Raw genomic sequence first — 17,949 nt, 5'->3', positions numbered from 1 at the left:
TCCACAAAGAAACCCTGTGTTCATTTTGAACAGCTTTCTCCACTCCCCACATACCCTGTCTGTCTCCAGCCCTATGCAACTATTAATCTGCTTGTGTTTACATGTGGTTGCCTGTTCTGGCCATTTCAAATCAATGGACTCATACAATGTATGGTCTTTCATGCCCGGCTTCCTTCACTTGGCATCATGTTTTCAAGGTTCATCTGTGTTGTAGTCTGTGTCTGTGTCCGTTCCTTTTTTGTTCCCAGACAATATTCCATTTCGTGGATAGGCCACATCTTATTTGCCCATTCACCAAGCAATAGACATTTGGGTTACTCCACTCTTCATTTACTTGGGAAAGCAGACAGTGAAGAGTGCTGCTTGAACATTTGTGCACAAGCTTTGTAAGAACATGTTTTTATTTCTCTTGGGCATACAGATAGGGTTGGCATTGCTGGGTCATCCTGTAACACCATGCTGAGTATTTTTTTTTTTAAAGATTTTATTTATTTATTTGACAGAGAGATCACAAGCAGGCAGAGAGGCAGGCAGAGAGAGAGGAGGAAGCAGGCTCCCCGCTGAGCAGAGAGCCTGATGCGGGCCTCGATCTCAGGACCCTGAGATCATGACCTGAGCCGAAGGCAGTGGCTTAACCCACTGAGCCACCCAGGCGCCCCATGCTGAGTATTTTGAGGGACTGCTGACCTGTTTGCCACAGCAGCGGCCCCGTCGCCCATTCTCACTGGGCGGTGGGAGTTCCCTGCGTCTCACCGTCCTTGCGATGGTCCACCTTTGTGTTTCAAGCCATCCTAGTGGGTGTAAAGTGGCGTCTCACTCTGATGTTGAGTTGCATCTTCCTGATGGTGACTAACGATGTTGGGTATCTTCTCCTGTCCTTATTGGTCATTCATGTATTTTCTTTGGAGAAAAGTCTATTCAGCTCCTGTGTCCATTTTTAAATTAGATTATGGATATTTTTATTATAGAGTAGTGTGTTGTATATTCTGGACAAAAATCTCTTACGGGTATATGATTGACAAATCTTCTTTCCTATTCCGTGGGCCATCTTTTCAACTTCTTGATGATGTCCTATGAAACATAAAAATTTTAAATTTAGACAAAGCACAATTTATCTTTTTTTTCCTTTGTTGCTTGTACTTTTGCTGTCATATCTTTGAAAACACTGCGCTTAAGACTCCTACATTTTCTTCCGAGAGGTTTATAATTTAAGTCCCTGTATTTGGGTTCTTGATCATTTTGAGTTGATTTTTTTTTTTTTTAAGTAAGATCCATACCCAGAGTGGAGTCCAGCGTGGGGCTTCAACTCACAACCCTGAGATCAAGACATGAGCTGAGATCAAGCATTTGATGCTTAACCGACTGAGCCACCCACACACCCCTTTTGAATTGATTTTTGTGTATGTGTAAAGCAGGGGTATCCAGCTTCACTCTTTTGCATGTGGATGCCCTGTTGTCCTGGCACTTTTCGCTGGAAAGATGGCTCTTTCTCAAGTGCATTGTCTTAACACCCTACCTAGCCCAGAGTCAGCTCAACTGACCATAAATGTGAGAGTTTATGTCAGGATTCTCCTTTCTATTCCACTGATGTACGCTTGGTCCTTATCCCAGCCCCACACTGCTTGATTGCAGATCAGTGAGTTCTGAAATTGGCAAGTGTGAATCCCTCCACTTCATTCTTTCTCGAGGTTGTCTTGGTACCCACTTCCTTTTGACTCACAAGCCCACAAAAGGGTCGAGCGCCCTGCCCAGAGAACTTTTGAAATGTCTCGAAGGAGTGTTAAACCCTGTGCTTAACTAGGTCACTGCCTTTTCCGGTCGTCAGAGATCTGTGATGGCATGTCTGTGGGTTCTAGTCCTGGCTCTGTCACTGACTGGCCACAGGCAGTCCCCACCCCTTGTTGCCTCGACTGGAGATGCTTTACCTCGAAATGAGAGATTCACACTAGATGACACCTTCTTTCCTCACTGGAACTGAGACTCTTTAGTTCCTGTGACTTTCGAGATACCATCCAATCAGGAGAAAACATTATCGGGTCCGTTCGAGCTCCTCTACCCTTTAGGAGAAATGTTGAAAATGACAAATTCAGGGTGAGGTAAAGCAGATGATATTCATTTAATTGCCTGGAGAATTATTACATGTTTTTTTACCTCATTAGAAAGTTGTTGTTTTCAGCATTGACCTTAAAAATTAATGTGGGGTCTGTCAGAGTCTATGGTAAGGGATTTGTTTGACAATTCGATGATTGTAATCCAGAGTTAATCTTTTTTTTTATTTTTTTTTTTGGTCTAAATTTATCCACCTATTTCCTTTCTTTTATTTGAATTCTGACCCAATTATTAAGGGACATTTTTTTCAAATTGGCATCAAGAAAGGAATTTAAAATCAGAGTAGGAGAGCCGGTGACACGGGTAGAGGCAGGAAGTGTCAGGTGCGTCCTTACCATTGTCCACTGCTCACACAACGCATCTTAAAACAACTGACTCACCTAATCTTCAGGATAACCCTACTAAGTGGGCATGATTAATATTACCCTCACTTTGTAGGTGGAAAAGTTGTGGTTGGGAGTTGGCAGACAGCTTGTCTACCTCTCTTCTCATTGTTGAAATGCCTTTTCTCAGGCCGCTCCACCTTGGAGGGAGGTCCCACTACCCGTGCCCTCTGAGGACCATGGAGTAAGTAGCATCTTTATCTTATAAATAGTGCTGTGTCAATACCTCCTTTACTGATTCCCCAAGATTCCTTTGTGGTATGTTCTGGGGCCTGAATTGTCTCCTCTCCTGGGTTTTGGATCAACTGTGGTCACGAGTACAAAGGGCAATGCTTCCATGGACTCGGTGGGAAAGTGGGAGGGACACATACCAAATAAAAACATTAAAATGAAAGAAAGGCCAAGTGCTGTGCTGTGCAAACATGGATGAAAATGTAGTCTTGTACTTGTGTCTAAAATGAAAAAAGCACAAGAACTAACTCAAGAGGTAGAGCATAGAGGAGCCAGCGAGAGGACTGTGAAGATTTGGGTGCACAGCTGGGAGAATCGGAGTTGGGCGGGGCCTCTGTGATGGACCTAGTGTGTGCTCTGCCCCCATTCCTCAGCCATCCCCTTCCCTTGGCTTCCATGTGCTTTGGCTTCTCACCTGTGGCACCTGCACTTTGAGGACTTCGAGGACTCTTCGAGGACTGCCTTCAGGCTGCAGGGGGCTGACTTGCCATCCCAGAAAGAGAAGGAACTGCCATGCAAGGTTATAACCCCTGGGGTTTTCTTGGCCAAAGCAATGACTGATGGTGAAGGAGTCAAGAGCTCCTATGCAGTGTCAGTCTGGATCTGCTCCTCTGGATCTGCTTCACAGCCTTGCTGGGTTTCTTTCTCCACTCTCTTATTATCTTCCCCTGGGAGAACAACTATAAGAAATCCATAGCATGTACATCTTCACCTCAGGGTCCACTTCTGGGAAACTTGATCCAAGACATCTGCCAAAGCGGTGTATGCTTTGGTTGGATCAACAGTAGTATGGTATCTAGAATGAGGGAGGTGAAAATTTTACTTTGTGCTGTTGAGACCACAAAGGGAGAGTTGGGGTTGGTTGGTTAAAATGTTTATTAGAACATTTTAAGGAAGCATACATAGGTTCAGTAAAAGGGGGTCATAGTGGTTCAAGAATTCCAAAGGAAGTTGTATGTGAAGGAGTCAAAGAACCTGAGATACCATCCTTGAGAAAACTTAGGAGGAACCAGACCACTGCCTTCAAATATCTGGAGTGCCATGAGGGAGATAGGGAAGCTTATTATGGCAGGCTCTAAAGGACAGAGGGAGGACTAGGGAGCAAAAGCTGAAGAAGGGTAAACCTGGCTCCATATGAGGAAGACCTTCTTAATAAAGTCATTCAAGGATGGAATCACCTGCCTAGGGAAATGTGGGATCCCCATCATGGGAGGCAATAGGACTCATGCTGCACAGCTGCCTCCTGGGGGCTTAGATGGGAGTCTCATACTTGATGGTGATTTCCTTTTCAGTTCCAAGATTGTTACTATTAATATTCTAACATATCCCTGGAACATAAAATCAGACCTTGTTCCTGCCCTGAAGGAGCTTCTGGTTTCGTGGGGAAGACACACACACACACACACACACACACACACACACACTGGAAAGTGTGATGTGTCCTGAAGCTGCTATGGTGAATATTTTCCTCATGTTGTTGGCAAGGAAAGCTTCTTGGAGGAGCAGGCAATTGATGGAGGTCTGGTAGATCAGAAGGAGTTAGGGAAATTGGAGAGCTCAGGAAGGATACCTAAAGCCCAGGCACTGGCCAATATGGTGAGAAGAGTTGAGGCTTGTTGGCAACTGAGCCTGGTGAGTGGGGCAACCATCAGCCTGGCTTGGGAGAGCCATTTTGATCACATGTGTGTAAGGATTTGTTTTATTCTGAGAGCCTTGGAAGATCACTGAAGGGTTAGACACTGGGTGGGGGAGAATGGGGCTCTGGCTATTGATGGGAGTAGAAATCTGTTCTGGAATTCTGCTGGATGCCTGTCTTCCTGCTTGCAAGTGGACGATGCCAGAGATGCAAGTGACATGGATGTTGGACTTGCTCACCTGGGTGGATGGTGGGGCTGTTTAATGAGATGGCACGACTGGGGGAGGATGCATTTTGGAGGAGTAGTTATTACAGCCTCATGATGAGTTCTGTAATCCCTAATTTCTGTGCTTTTCTCCTCGCTAGACCAGGAGTGCCTACAGGGAGGGGCTGTATCTTCTTCACCTTGCACAGCCCCATGGCAGACGAATGATTCCTTCATTCTATCATTGTCTCGGAGAGCAGAGTTTTCTTGAGTTCTGAAGGGACCCTAATAGGCCACGACTTTTCTCTCTGAAATTTTCTCTCCCGCCTACTATGACAGAATGCCTGCATACATCATGGCCTCAGACCCCCAGGCCCTCATTACTGTTAAGAGATTCTGTTCAAAGATTTTGCTTTTCCATTTGAAGACATTATCCCTCCTTATCTCTTGATCAAGACCAGATTGGCTTAATGGAAAACAAAAGTCCCTTTGGTGACCCAGGGCTGATGCTTGCCAGGCTATCTCTATCTCTGGGCTCTAGGGGCTGGTGATGGTCCAGTGTGTGTTCTAACAAATGAGCCAGAGACCAGAGGCTATGGTAGTGTGTGTGTGTGTGTGTGTGTGTGTGTGTTTAAGAAATTTGTCCTACATTCTCTACTTGAAAATTGTGGGGTTTTGGACACAAGCTTGTGGAGCAGTTGAAAATCATTTGAGCATCAGCTTGGGCAAGACTTTCAACTTCTCAAAACCATGCTTGGGGTGTTTTGGAGCAGGGAGACCCGTACCTACTCGGTTGAGTCTCTGTGCCATTCTGTTAAATACAAAGTGACTATGGGAAGGAGATCAAGCCCCTTTGCCTTCCTGGCTACTGTGTTTCCTTCTGTACAGTAGGAAGTGGGAATCAGGGATTTCTGGGGTATTTCCCATAGAATGCTCATGTTAAAAATAACAACAATAAAGAAAAAGTACCTTCCATATAAAACAAGCAGTTATTGGTTAATGAAATTGGATTTTTTTTTTTTTTTTTAAGTAGGCTCCATGCCCAGCGTGGAGCCCAGTGTGGGGTCTGAACTCATGACCCTAGATCAAGACCTAAGCGGAGATCAAAAGTTGGACACCCAAACAATGGAGCCAACCAGGTGCCCCATGAAATCTGATTCTTAATGAGGAGCACTTCAAAAAATTGTAAACACTCTGCAAAACCAAATGAAGGCTGGCGGTGGGCTGGGTCTGGCCTGCTCATTGAAATGCTGCTTCTCCTTGGAAGGCGCCATGGGTGGAGTCTCCTGCAGTGAACATTCTTAGAGGATGATAGTAGGGCTTTCTCAGGTGGCAATGTCGAAGATGGCTCTTTACGAGGAGCGGAAGTAAAGGAGCAGAAACCAAAGGGAGACCAGGTGGAGGGCAGGACGCAGACCAGGTGTGTGTGTCCTATGGAGACTGAATGTTTGTGTCCCTGCAAAGTTCAACTGTTGAAACTCTAATCCCTGGCGTGTTGATTTTTAGCGATGGGGTCTTTGGCAGGTTACTGGGATTAGATGAGGTCATTCGGGTGGAGCCTTCAGGATGGGATTAGTGCCCTTACTGAAGGGACAGGAGAGCTTTCTCATTCTCCTCTCCCACCCCCACCCACGCCTCTTTCTCTGCCGTGTGAGGACACAGCGAGCTAGAGGCGTGTACAGACCAGGAGAGGATCTCTCGTCAGACTCCGGATCTGCCAGTACCTTCATCTTGGACTTCCCAGCCTCCAAACTGTGAGAAATAAATGTCTGTTGTTGAGTTCCCTGGTCTCTGCGGCCTGAGCAGACTAATACAGTGCGGGGGTCAGTGAGCTGGGAGTCGGGGCACCAGAAGCTTATGAAATGTAGGTGGGGGGGACCCCAGATGCTTTTAAAGACAAGGGTGGGCTACCTTCTCACCTTCCCCAAGTCTGGTGTGAGCCAGCCGGCCCCAGAGGTGACATCTGTGAGATTCTGGGAGAGGTGGGGAGTCGCAGTGGGCCGCATGCGGCGCTCAGCCCAACCTGCCTCAGGGGAAGTGGTGCCTCATTTGGAGTTCCCAGAGAACCCTGAGCTTTCTCCTCCCTTCACGATTTTCATGAGCCCTTAGGCTTCCCATCCCCTTGGGTACATGCATCATTCCCAGAGGGAGCAGGAAGGGCGGTGGGAGGCGGAAACGAGACTCAGAGAGGAGAATGGCTGCCGCGGGACTCTGGGCTGGAAGCCTCAATTCCAGACGCACTTTCCACACCCACACTCCCTTCTTCAGCTCAGCCCCGTGGTGGTTGTGGGCCCTGAGGATTCCTCCGTCAGACGCTATCACGGCTTCCCAGAGAGCACGATCTCTGCCTTCCCCTCTTTGGTCCCCCCTGCTTTTTAAACATCGGCCATCGCCATCGTTATTATTGGGTAATGTGAGAAGTAGTTTTCCCCTTTGGGGTATACTTTCTACTTTCCTGGCATCCCATCAAGGCGATGCTGATAAACAGACACTCCCCTGTGAACTCGGGCCTTTTGTGAACACCGATGACAGCCCGGTCCTCTCAGGGGGTTGAGTACAAAGTTCCAGTGCATTAAGGAAGAATGTCTGTGGCTTCCAGGCCCAGGGTCCAGGCAGAGCAGGTCAGCTCTCCCAGATGCCCAGGGTGGTGGTGGTAACCGGGCGGCCTCTCACCCTGACTGGCAGGCAGAAGAAAAGGGCCACCCAAGTCATGAAGTCGCTGGGAGTGGTGGTAGGTGTGGAGAGCCTGTGTGCCCCAGGCCCCCATGGGCTGCGGAGCCGTGTTGCACAGCCTGGACGGCTACGTTCTCCGCAGCTGTGACACGGCAGCACAAGCAGGAACCCCTGGCCCTTCTCTGTCTGAGCCTTGCACAGCACATGCAGGTTTGCACATGTTATCGTGGGCTGACCTGGAACCTGTTGTATGTGCGGCCTCAGCCCAAGGGCGACACAGCTGGCGCGGGCCAGAGTGGGCTGGGACCTGACTCCATCTGACCCCAAAACCCACATTCTCGCCCCTGCAGGACAAGCTGCTGCAAGCACCAGGCCACCATGTCCCCTGGCTCCCCTTCACTCTTCTGCAGTGACGATGACAAAGGTAATAGGAACAGCTAACATGAGTGACTCACGCTGCGTGTGGGGCGCTGCTCTAAGTGCTTCGCCTGGTCAATGCACTGGAGCTTTATAGGCAACCACATGAGGGGAATACCGTCATCAGCCCCATCTTACAGATGAGGAAGCTGAGTCACAGAAAGGTTGTGTAAGCCACCCAAGCTGGGCCTCAGACCCAGATTCTCTTATTCCTGGACTCATGTTCTTAGAGGGTCAGTTATATTCTGCACCTGGAGACTCTTTGTAGTTCCCAAAGGCCCTTCCCAGCTTGTGAGCATCTTGCACTGTGGGCCGGCCATGTCCCCCTCTAGAATCACTGCTTGTCTTTCCATCAGAGATGCTGCAAGCGTGTTGATGTGAGTCCAGCCAGATGGGAAGCTGGCTGGCGTGTCTGCATTAGGCCCCCCATAGGCAGAAGTTCCAACGCATTTGTCCTGTGACTCATCCTCCTAGCAACTCTCCAAGGTGACTATGTCCCGTCCACTTCACGGAGGGAGAAATGGAAGCACAGGGAGGAAAGTGACTTACTCAGGATGGCACAGTTGGAACACCGCACCGATGGTGTCGAACCTGGATCTATGTAAGACACAAATCTGTCCCTCAGAACAAAGCTCTCTGGCCAAGGGGAGGAGGAGGGAGTGAAATGCCCCAGCAAAGAAACATCAGAACAAAAAGATGAAGCACCATCAGAAGGATGGGTGTGGACGGCGGGGAACAGGGGTGCCTGTGCCCGGCTGTGCTCACCTCCCTGGCGTGGCCTCCCGTGTGTGGATTCTGGGGGTGCTTTGGTGTCCACCTGGGGAGGTCAGGGGCCGTGGCTGAGTCACACTGTGAGTTCACTGGAGAGAAAGCATGGCTGGGCCTGGGTACAAGGTGCTGGGATCCCAGGGCTGGCGGCGGCAACCGTGCCTCTGGCTTTCTTTGTGGAAAATTATCGTGCAATAGTGAATTTATCCCACATTCCTTCTAGGGCATGTCTGGGATGAGAAAGTGGGGGAAGAGGAAACTTTCCAGGACAGAACACAGGACAGAACACAGAGAGCTTAGGGGAGGTCCGGTGTCTGGCCTGGGGCTGGGGGGTCCTCTATAGGCTGAGGAAGTCTGGGGGGGTCACTCCAGTCCCTTCTCCGAGGTGGCAAAGCCTGGGGGAAGCACCGAAGAGGCCAGGCCAGGGTCTTTCTCTTGGTGTTTCATCCAGCAAATGGGCACGAGAAGCTCTATATGGGGCCTCGATATGAGAAGTGGGTATAGAAAACCAGCTGTGGGGTCAGGAGTGTCTGCCCAAAGCTCCCTACAATCCACAGAGGAACTGGCCAGTAAGGAAGGACGGGCTCTCCGGGGCAGAGGGGCTGGCCATGGTGGTGTCGTCTACCTCTCCCCACCATCTCTGTGATAGTCCTCACCCTGTCTCCACCCGCCAGATGCCCGCCAACCCTCGGGCTCTGCCGGGGTGGGTTTCTTTGGTCTTGTTCTCTCACTGCCTGAGCTCATGAGCTGTCTTTGGAGTCACAGGGTGACCTGAGCCCTGGCCTTCTGCATGGAGTTACGGAGGCACGGGGCGCAGGGGGAGTCTGTCCGCATCCTCACAGGGTGACCCACAGGGCAGACCTTGGAGGGTGCGGATACGAAGCTGGTGGACTCTCCCCTTGACGGGAGACACCTTTTCTGTGTCATCCTGAAGCAGCTCTGGGATCTTTACAGAGGTCCTGTAACAGGGAGCTGAGAACGCCTGCCGTCACTCGGACATGCTGGTTTCAGGCTGTCCCGAATCTGGTTCTGCCCTCCTGCATTTTCAAATTTGAGGCTCGAAGATTGGTGTTAGATACTCCGTCCTCCACGTCGGTGTGGTGTGTGTGGTGGGTACATGTGTCAGTGCAGGCGTGCGCTTAGAACTCCCCGGTTTTCTCAGCGATTGCAGACCCGCGTGTACACATTTTACCTTCTCTGCCCATTCAGGCAAGGCACAGTGGGGTTTTCGCCAGGAGTATTTTGAGAACATCACTTCATGACGCCTGGGCCCGCCTTGAGACAACTCCGGCCATGTTGCAAAACCAGGGTGGTGGGAGACCGAGGTCTTGGGGCTTTGTCTAAAGGGTAGACTACTTCTGCATAATACTCACACCCCCCTCCCCAGTCACACACACATCCCTGCAATGTATGCAAAACAGTGCAAAAACAAGACAAAACCCACTCGACTGGTAATCTGGAGAAGTAAGGTTGCGTTCATCTCTGCTGTTTATGTGAGTTTTGACACGCGGCCTTCACACCTTCTCCCGCAAAATGGGGTGAGTCTGTTGAGTGCACCTGACATGTCATGGGGTGCAGGCAAGAAGACCTTTCCAGGCCACGTGGGCAGGAGGCACGAGGTAGGCATAATCACCTAATTTCTGAAATAAGGTCCTGGGCTAAGGGAGTGTCTTAATTTCCAGAGCTGTACTAACAAATTACCACAAACTGGGGGACTTAACACAACAGAGATTTGCTTCTTCGCCTTTCTGAGGGAGACTCTGGTCTGTGCCTCTGTTGTAGCTGCTGGTGGCTCCGGCCATCACGGATCCTTGGGCTGAGGCACATCACTCACCTGTCTTCACGGGGCCTGTCCCTCTGTGGGTGTCCACGGGCAACCTCCCTCTGCCTGTTCTCCAACTGGACACTTGTCGTGGATGTAGGGCCCACTGGGCTAATCCACAAGGATCTTAGCTGGAGATCCTTAACTTGATTATATCTGCAAAGACCCTTTTTCCAAATGCGATTCTATTTTTAGGTTCTGAACGGACTCACCTTCTGGGGCGGAGGTGCTGCCATTCAACCCAGTCCAGGCAGGAACTGAGTATCCTCCGACTGCACAGGCAGGACACCTGAGTTCGACAAAAGCAAGATCAGTTGTTCTAGACGTAATGCTTCGTGACAGAGCTGGAAGTTACTTTGGGTCCTTCTGACTTCAAAACCCAGGCTCTAGGTGTCAAACGGATGCTTTCCCCTCATTCCAAGTCCCTAGTAATAACAGCCACTGTTTATAGTATCTGGTATTTTCCTCGGACTTTTTCTGACCTTCGTGTCAACCCTGGATGGTGGTATTACCATCCTCTTTGTGCAGCTGAGATCCATGAGATTGTAAAGGGCCGTGTATCAGCTTTAACATGGCTGGTAAAAGGCCAAATGTGAGTTTGGACCCTGCATGGGCCAACTCCAGACTCTGGACTCTTTTTTCCGACCTCTATGTAGTTTGCTGTCCAGTTGGGGTGTCAGCGTGTGTCACCGCTCAACGAGGTGGCTGACCTGCTGGCTGACCCCCAGTGTAGACCACCCTGGCTCCCCGTTCCACTTCCCCTCCATGATACCTCCTGATCCACTGGGACATGACAAGCGAAGATACGGGGTGTACATTTCATTGCCTCTATCTTTATGGCTGTGTGCAGTAACTGAACGTGAGTATTAAATTTGAGCCTCCTCCTGCATCTGCTTGCTTCCAGGCTATGTTCTCTGGCCAAGTCCTCTGGGCAGGCCATGAACCAGATGTGAGGCTTCACATCTTCAGGACTGGAGTCTGTCACTTGATTTGGATCACAGGAACGATTTCAGCCCATGGTCTTTGATGTTGGCTCTTTGGTTTCATAAAAATTATATGGAAAGTTATAAAAGAGTGATAAAGCCTTCCAGTTTTACCACCAAATGGAAAAGTTGTCCACACAAAGACTTTATAACCATCTTGTAGCAATTTCGAGGCTCTGCCATCATTTTAGCTGATTATGCATTAAAGAGGTCTCTCAAAGAAGGGCTAACCTTTGGTCTCACGTGGACGAGATGGAAAGGCAGCTCCAGAGCTTCTGGGTTTCCAAGTTTGGATTCAGAAACTGGATTTTCTTGGAAGGAGTGAACATTCGTCTTGGTGGACAAGACCGATTTCCACTGACCAGATACTGTCTCTCAGCTAGGGCATCTTTTGGAAGTATAAGCTATTTACAACCACTCTAACAGTCATACTGGTTGGGGGTAGCTCCTGTAGTGCTGAAAGACGCTGCTGAGTTGGGAGGCTTGGGAATCCAACATTCACTAGCTGCCCCTGAGCTGTGGGGCTGTAGAACCTCCCCTTCTAGAGCCTCAGTTTCTCTGCATGACAACACGGCCACACCTTTACGGTTCTGAGTGGAGGCACCATGGGAGACATAGCCCTGTCATTTTTGTGGGACAACCCAGACTTTTATTAACACTGACTTCAACTGATAATGTCTGATAAAGTCCTTGGGCACTTATGTCCTATAAAATTCTTGAGCTCATCTCCCAGGGATTAGGGTTAGTAACGGTTTTTATTTAAAACCCTCACTGGTCTTGCTTTCTCATCCTAAGAAAGGTCTATTTATACAAGCTGTGTGGATGAACTGCTAGGCTGCTGTGAAACATGACAGCAAACCAGGAGGCTTCGTGCAACAAAAATTTACTCTCACAGGTCTGGAGGCCAGAAGTCGATCAAGGTGCAGGACTGTGCTCCCTATGAAGGCTCTAGAGGAGAGTCCATTTCTGGCTTCTCCTGGCATCTGGTGGCCCCAGGATTTCATGGACTTGTGGCTCTAGCACTTTGATCTTTGTCCGTATTTTCACCTGTGTCTCAAAGCTCCTTGTGCCTTTCTTTTATAAGGACACTTGTTATGAAATTGGGTCTGCCCAGTTGATCAAGGATCTCATTTAAAGATCCTTAATTTAATTTTATTGGTAGAGACCCTTTTTCCAAATAAGGTCACATCCACAGCTTCCCAGTGGACCTGTCTTCTGAGGGGCTACAGTTCAACCCCCTACACTGGGTATCTGTGAAAAATGAAGACCTCACTGTGACTGAAGGTAGCTTACCTCTGAAGGGTGACCTTCTGAGCCATCCTGCTGTATCATTTCAAGGGGACACAAGCTTGCAGGAAACACACGCTTTTCTTTTTTGTTGTGTCTCACCACAGAGCTTTCTGTTAGACAATTAGCCAGCAGAGTGGGAATTTAAGGGAAGAAAGATTAACGTGCAGACAAAAAGGCCCCTTCCTCCAGGGTTTGATAGGACAGTGGTGCTTTGAAAATAGGGACACTTCATTTCCTTATACCCATCAGCTCGGGACCTGTCAGAGGCAGGGTCTCCTTCACCTAATGACAGCCAGGTAGAGGAGAGAACAAAGCGACCTCCCAGTGTGCAAATCCAGCCCCACGTGTGTCTGAGTGCGAGCGCACATGTTCTGAATGCTGGGGTTCCTCAAAGAGGCAAAGCCCTTGAAGACTATGGGGCAAGCAATGTGGGGTTTGGGGACATAACCCGTGTGAGAAATGTCTGGAATGCAAGACGGGAGGTAGACACGGAGGCCGGAAGAGCCTGGAGACTCTGTCTTTCCCTAGGTCCCCAGGGGGCTCCTATGTGTGAGGTGCACGGGACGGCAGGTGTGTGGAAGTCTCTCCGGACATGTTAGTTAAAGGACATCGAATAGCTCAGAGCTGAAGCTCAAATGCACATTTGAGAGCCGACGGGCTCCCTGCCCGGGCATCACTGAGTGTCCAAGACCACCTCATGCGCGGCTCTCCCATGGGCTCCGTCAGGAGGGCGTTACCCCCTCGCTCGCCCAGAAGCCCGGAGCCATCTGGGCCCTCCATGTCTCTCAGCCGGCATTCAGCTCTCCAGGGCAGCTACCGTGCTCCTGGCTGGTCTCTGGCACGCTTCTCCTCAACCCTGTGCAAAGACACTGGGGCAGACCCTCCCTGGGAGTCCCTGAGACTACCTGCCTCTGTCTCCCATCGCGGCCATCCTGTAATTCATGCACTCTCCTCTCTCTAGAAGGCACTCGTGATTGCGTTTCTTCTCCAGTACCTGTCCCTGGTGCGTCCCAATGCCTGTGGTCCTGGGGTCATCCTCCAACGAAGCCCTTTGTGACCGGAGGTCTGGAGTTGTCAGCCTGGGTGCCCAGCATGTGGCTAGGACTTGGCCCGTGGGAAGCTGAGCACATGTTTGGTGGGTGGACAGAAGACACTCTCCCTGGCTTCAGAGCTCACCTGGTCTGTGTCCTGAGGCAGCACTGGCTCCTCCCCGATTCCCCTTTAAGGCTCAGGTCCAGCTGTGGCCCAGGGACCCCATCTAATCTGCACACGACTGAGGTCCGTCTCCTTGGGTTTCAGCATGATTTATGGAGGCCTGGGAGGGGTAGATGGAAAAACTCCCGGGGTCTCGGAACCCTGCAGCCTGTGGTCCCCCCAGAGGGTCTGTGTATTTCCAGTTCCGTGAACCCTGCAGCCTGTGGTCCCCCCAGAGGGTCTGCGTGTTTCCGGATCCGTGAACCCTGCAGCCTGTGGTCCCCCCAGAGGGTCTGTGTATTTCCGGTTCCATGTCTACCCACACCCAGTGGGCATCAACCCGGCGACACTTCAGGCTGTGTCCTCTCCAGGTCTCAACTGAGACTCAGAAACCCAGGGGTCATGCGGTCCACCTCCCAGGTGGGGCCTTTTGCTCTCCTCAGTCCGGCCCCTGCCCCTTGCTGATCAGGACCTATAATTTTACGAAGTTCCTTCCTTCTGTCCCTTTCCCCACCCCCAAAGGTACCATAGCTTCCTGTAAGCTGAGACCCAGTTACAGTTCTTCCCTTGTATTCTGGAGCTGTACTGCAATCACGGGTCTCTAAGAGCTGAGAGGTCAAGACAGACCAGCCATGAGCCGGCGGACGTGCAGCATCCGAGTCCACAGGTGGGTTGTTCCTCCTCCTCAGAAGGGAGGTGGCCACTTCTCCCCTGTCTGGCCTGGCGGGACAAAGTAGGAAACTACAAGGTGGATTCTGGGTCTTGGTGGAGTAACATCGGCTCAGATCAGGAGTGGCCGACAGCAAGCCCGCTGAGGACCGAGAACAGCCTGGCATGTACGGGGAGCTGAGGGGATCAGAGGCCTGGGGCTGTGTCTGCACGGGGTCCTGGGGTGAGACCGAGGATGGCCGTCCAGGTCACAGCACTAGGTGGTCTTGCACTTGGGCAGTGCGGCTCAGAGCATCTCTGATGCGCAGGTGTGAGTGATTCCTGGGACTCGCAGAGTCTGACCTTGACATCTGCCCTGTTCCAGGCTGTCACCTTTTTCCTGGGCATCTGTCACGGTTTTTTTATGGTCAGCCACACCTGCTCTTGCCTGTGTCAATTCATTCTCCACACTGTGTGGAACAAGCTTTTAAGAATACAGGCCTGAGCATGTGTTCCCAAGCTTGGGACCTCACTGTTTCCTGTGGCTCATGGGCTCAAGTCCCCTGACCTTAACTTACCCGCGAGCCTGGTGCTTCAGGAACCTGACTTGTACCTACCAACCCCCTTCCATGCCCTGACAGCATCCCTCTTTCAGCTCCTGGAAACCCTCTGCCAGTCCCACCCCAGGGCCTTTGCTTATGCTGGTTGCTCCACCTGGAGTACGCTTCCCCCCTCCTTTGCATGGCTCATCCCTGTTCATTCTCTGGATCACTGCAGACTTCCCACTTGTTACCGGCCCTCACGGCCCATTGTGCTTTCCCTTCACAGATTCCAATTATATAGTTATTGGACTGTTTTATGTGCAATTAGCTGACATGGTTATTTGGTTAATCTCTGGCACTCGGGTCATCCTGGATTAAGTAATCCAATCACGTTTGTTGGGTACCTACTATGGGCTCACAACGGTGCCAGCTCCAGCTGTTGCTCTGCAAACTTCATGCACGTGGGGACGCTGCCTGCCGTATGCGGTGCCCGGGGTGACCTTGGGGCTCGGTAGATGTTTGCTGAATGAGTAAATGAACAGCGGAGCACATGGATGATCTCGGCACCCTGGGGAGGCCCCACCAGGCTTCCTGATCCAGGCCCAGCATCTTTCCCCAAGTTGCCGCCTCCCTGATGTTCTCAAGAGGATTAATTTCTTTTCTTTTCTGTTTTTCTTTTTTTGTTTGTTTGCTTCAAATTTTTATTTAAATTCTAGTTAGTTAACATTTAGAGTAATATTGGTTTCAGGAGTAGAATTTAGTGATTCATCCCTCACATACAATCCCCCCTGCCCGTCACAGCGAGTGCCCTCCTGAATGCCCATCCCCCACCGAGCCCATCCCCCGCCCACCTCCCTCCATCAACCCCCAGTTTGCTCTCTAGAGTCAGGGGGATTGATTTCCTGAGGGCAGCTGTATTTTGGTATTCACCGCTTTGACAAAAGTGATCATGTTTGATGTCTCACGCCGTGCTGTGACTCAGGTAAGCCTTCTCTGTTTTGTACACAATGAACTAGATGTCCACGAAGGTCAGATGCCAACAGAGCAGACCCTTGATGTTTCAAAGCACACATTCTCTCCACCAGGCATGATTGATAACCCCGCTGCCAAGCCTTTGACCCGCCTGCACTCACTGGCATCGATGGCTACTTTTGATACAAATTTATCTCAATGTTCCGTTAAAATTTAACACAGTGGTCAACGGGGAAAAGCCTCGCGGTCAGAGTCACGAAGCCATACACTCATGTCAGTCTGTGGTGTGGACATTTTGCTGTGAACTGCGGGCAACTGTTCTTGGCAGGAGCTCTTCTGGGTAACCATGCATGGGTCCCCTGCTCCCTGGGCCGGGATGAAGCTGTAGGAGCTAATATATTCTGAGTCAGACCAACTGCCGCTCATGAAGGGGGAAAAAAAAGACTTGCTTGAGTAACCGTAATAATTGGAAAATTATTTTGATAGCCTGAAACAATCTAATATATTACAGAATTTTATTAAAATAATATCAAATCAAATTAACTGCTATTCCATAATGAATTAGGTAACAAGGTAGGCAGATATTAATCGGCCTTGGCTTCTAGGCAGGGGAGCCCGGAATTTATTAGTTCTTGCGGCTGGCATGAGGGTGTCGGCAGAAACCACTCTCGCCGCTGCCGAGAGGGAACCCCCTGAGACGAGCGGGCTTTTACTTTTTCTCTCCCCCCACCGCTTCCACTTTCTAATCCATCATTAAACACTTGTATTTCTTTTATGTAGGGTCTTATGAAATTTTTAATTTTTTAATTGCTTTGTGATTTAATAATGAGGACTTTTCATTTTGCCCGAATAAGGAACGAGATGGGGATATTGAAATCTTTTCACCTTCTCCACCCCGATAACCTTCTTCCCCTCTCCCGGTCGCTTTCATTTCCCGCGCCGAGATGGAAGTCGTCTAATCTTGGAGGGGACGGTTTGCAGGGGAAGTGGGTGTGGGCTGGCTGGACGTTTGCTCTTTTGAAAAGCAGATGGGAGCTCCCCAAGTGGCATGCGGGGACAGTCTCGGAGAAGCCACGGGTGAGCACCGGTGGGAAAGCTTCCTGAGGACTCAGTAAGCTGCAGCCCCTAATGATTCAGCCCCCATTTCACCTTGTGGGACTTTCTCAGCATTCTGGCTTGGTGCTTTCCTGCCGTTAAAATGTCTTAACACCATGGAGAACAATCGTAGCAACACTTTCAGGACACACCGGGTGACTGGCTGGGGTTCCACTGCTACAGGCTCTCCCTGGTTGCGGGAAGCCACACCTCTGGCCCTTCGAGGTCCACCTGTGGTGCACATCTTGGAAAGCCCGCTGTGGCTGATGTTATCTCCAATGGTTTAGGCAGCCTGTGGGAGCTGGAGGAGATTGCCAGCATTACAAATGTCAGGGGTTGCCATGATTTCTCGGAACCTCAGTTTGCTCATCTGTTAAATGGACCTTAAGCAACCATGAGAAGTCATTATAAGGCATAGAAATATTGCCATAGAAACATAGTGCATAGCGTTCAGTCAGCTAGTTGCTGACTGGTTAAGTGCCACTGAGGTGGGACTTGGTGGGTGAGGACCTCTAGGTGCTACCGGCTGGAACCTAGAATCCTTGCCCAACGTTGTGGAGCCAGCAGACGGTGCAGCAGCATCCAGAAACCAGTTCTGTCTGAGAGCAAAGCTCTTCCGCCACACTAAGCACTGAATGTTTCCTGCTTTTGATTTGGATTCTTTCTGATTTGGGTATGCCCCTTAAAGGAAGTTTGGTTCTAGATCAAAGTTGAAGCCGAAGATTAAACATTGAAGAGCCTCATAAATTCCGAGTAATAAGGAAAAAGTATTTCACTTCAAGAGAAACGTTGAGTGGAAAGAAAAACATGTGTTGTCACCCCCCCCCCCAATACGGTGCGGTCACATGTTCTGCATTTTTTGTCTTTATTGACAAGGACCTGTCAAAGCTCTTTGACAAATGTCCTGATTTAAGGAAACAGCATCTGCTCACCTGCAATATTTCATAGCGAGGGAGCATCTCGTTTTTGATGAGGAGGTTG

Source organism: Mustela putorius, unplaced genomic scaffold (assembly GCF_011764305.1).
Source record: "Mustela putorius furo isolate JIRA1106 unplaced genomic scaffold, ASM1176430v1.1 tig00000129_pilon_pilon_pilon, whole genome shotgun sequence".
In the NCBI taxonomy this organism is placed as follows: domain Eukaryota; kingdom Metazoa; phylum Chordata; class Mammalia; order Carnivora; family Mustelidae; genus Mustela; species Mustela putorius.
This window is presented reverse-complemented; position numbering follows the sequence as displayed.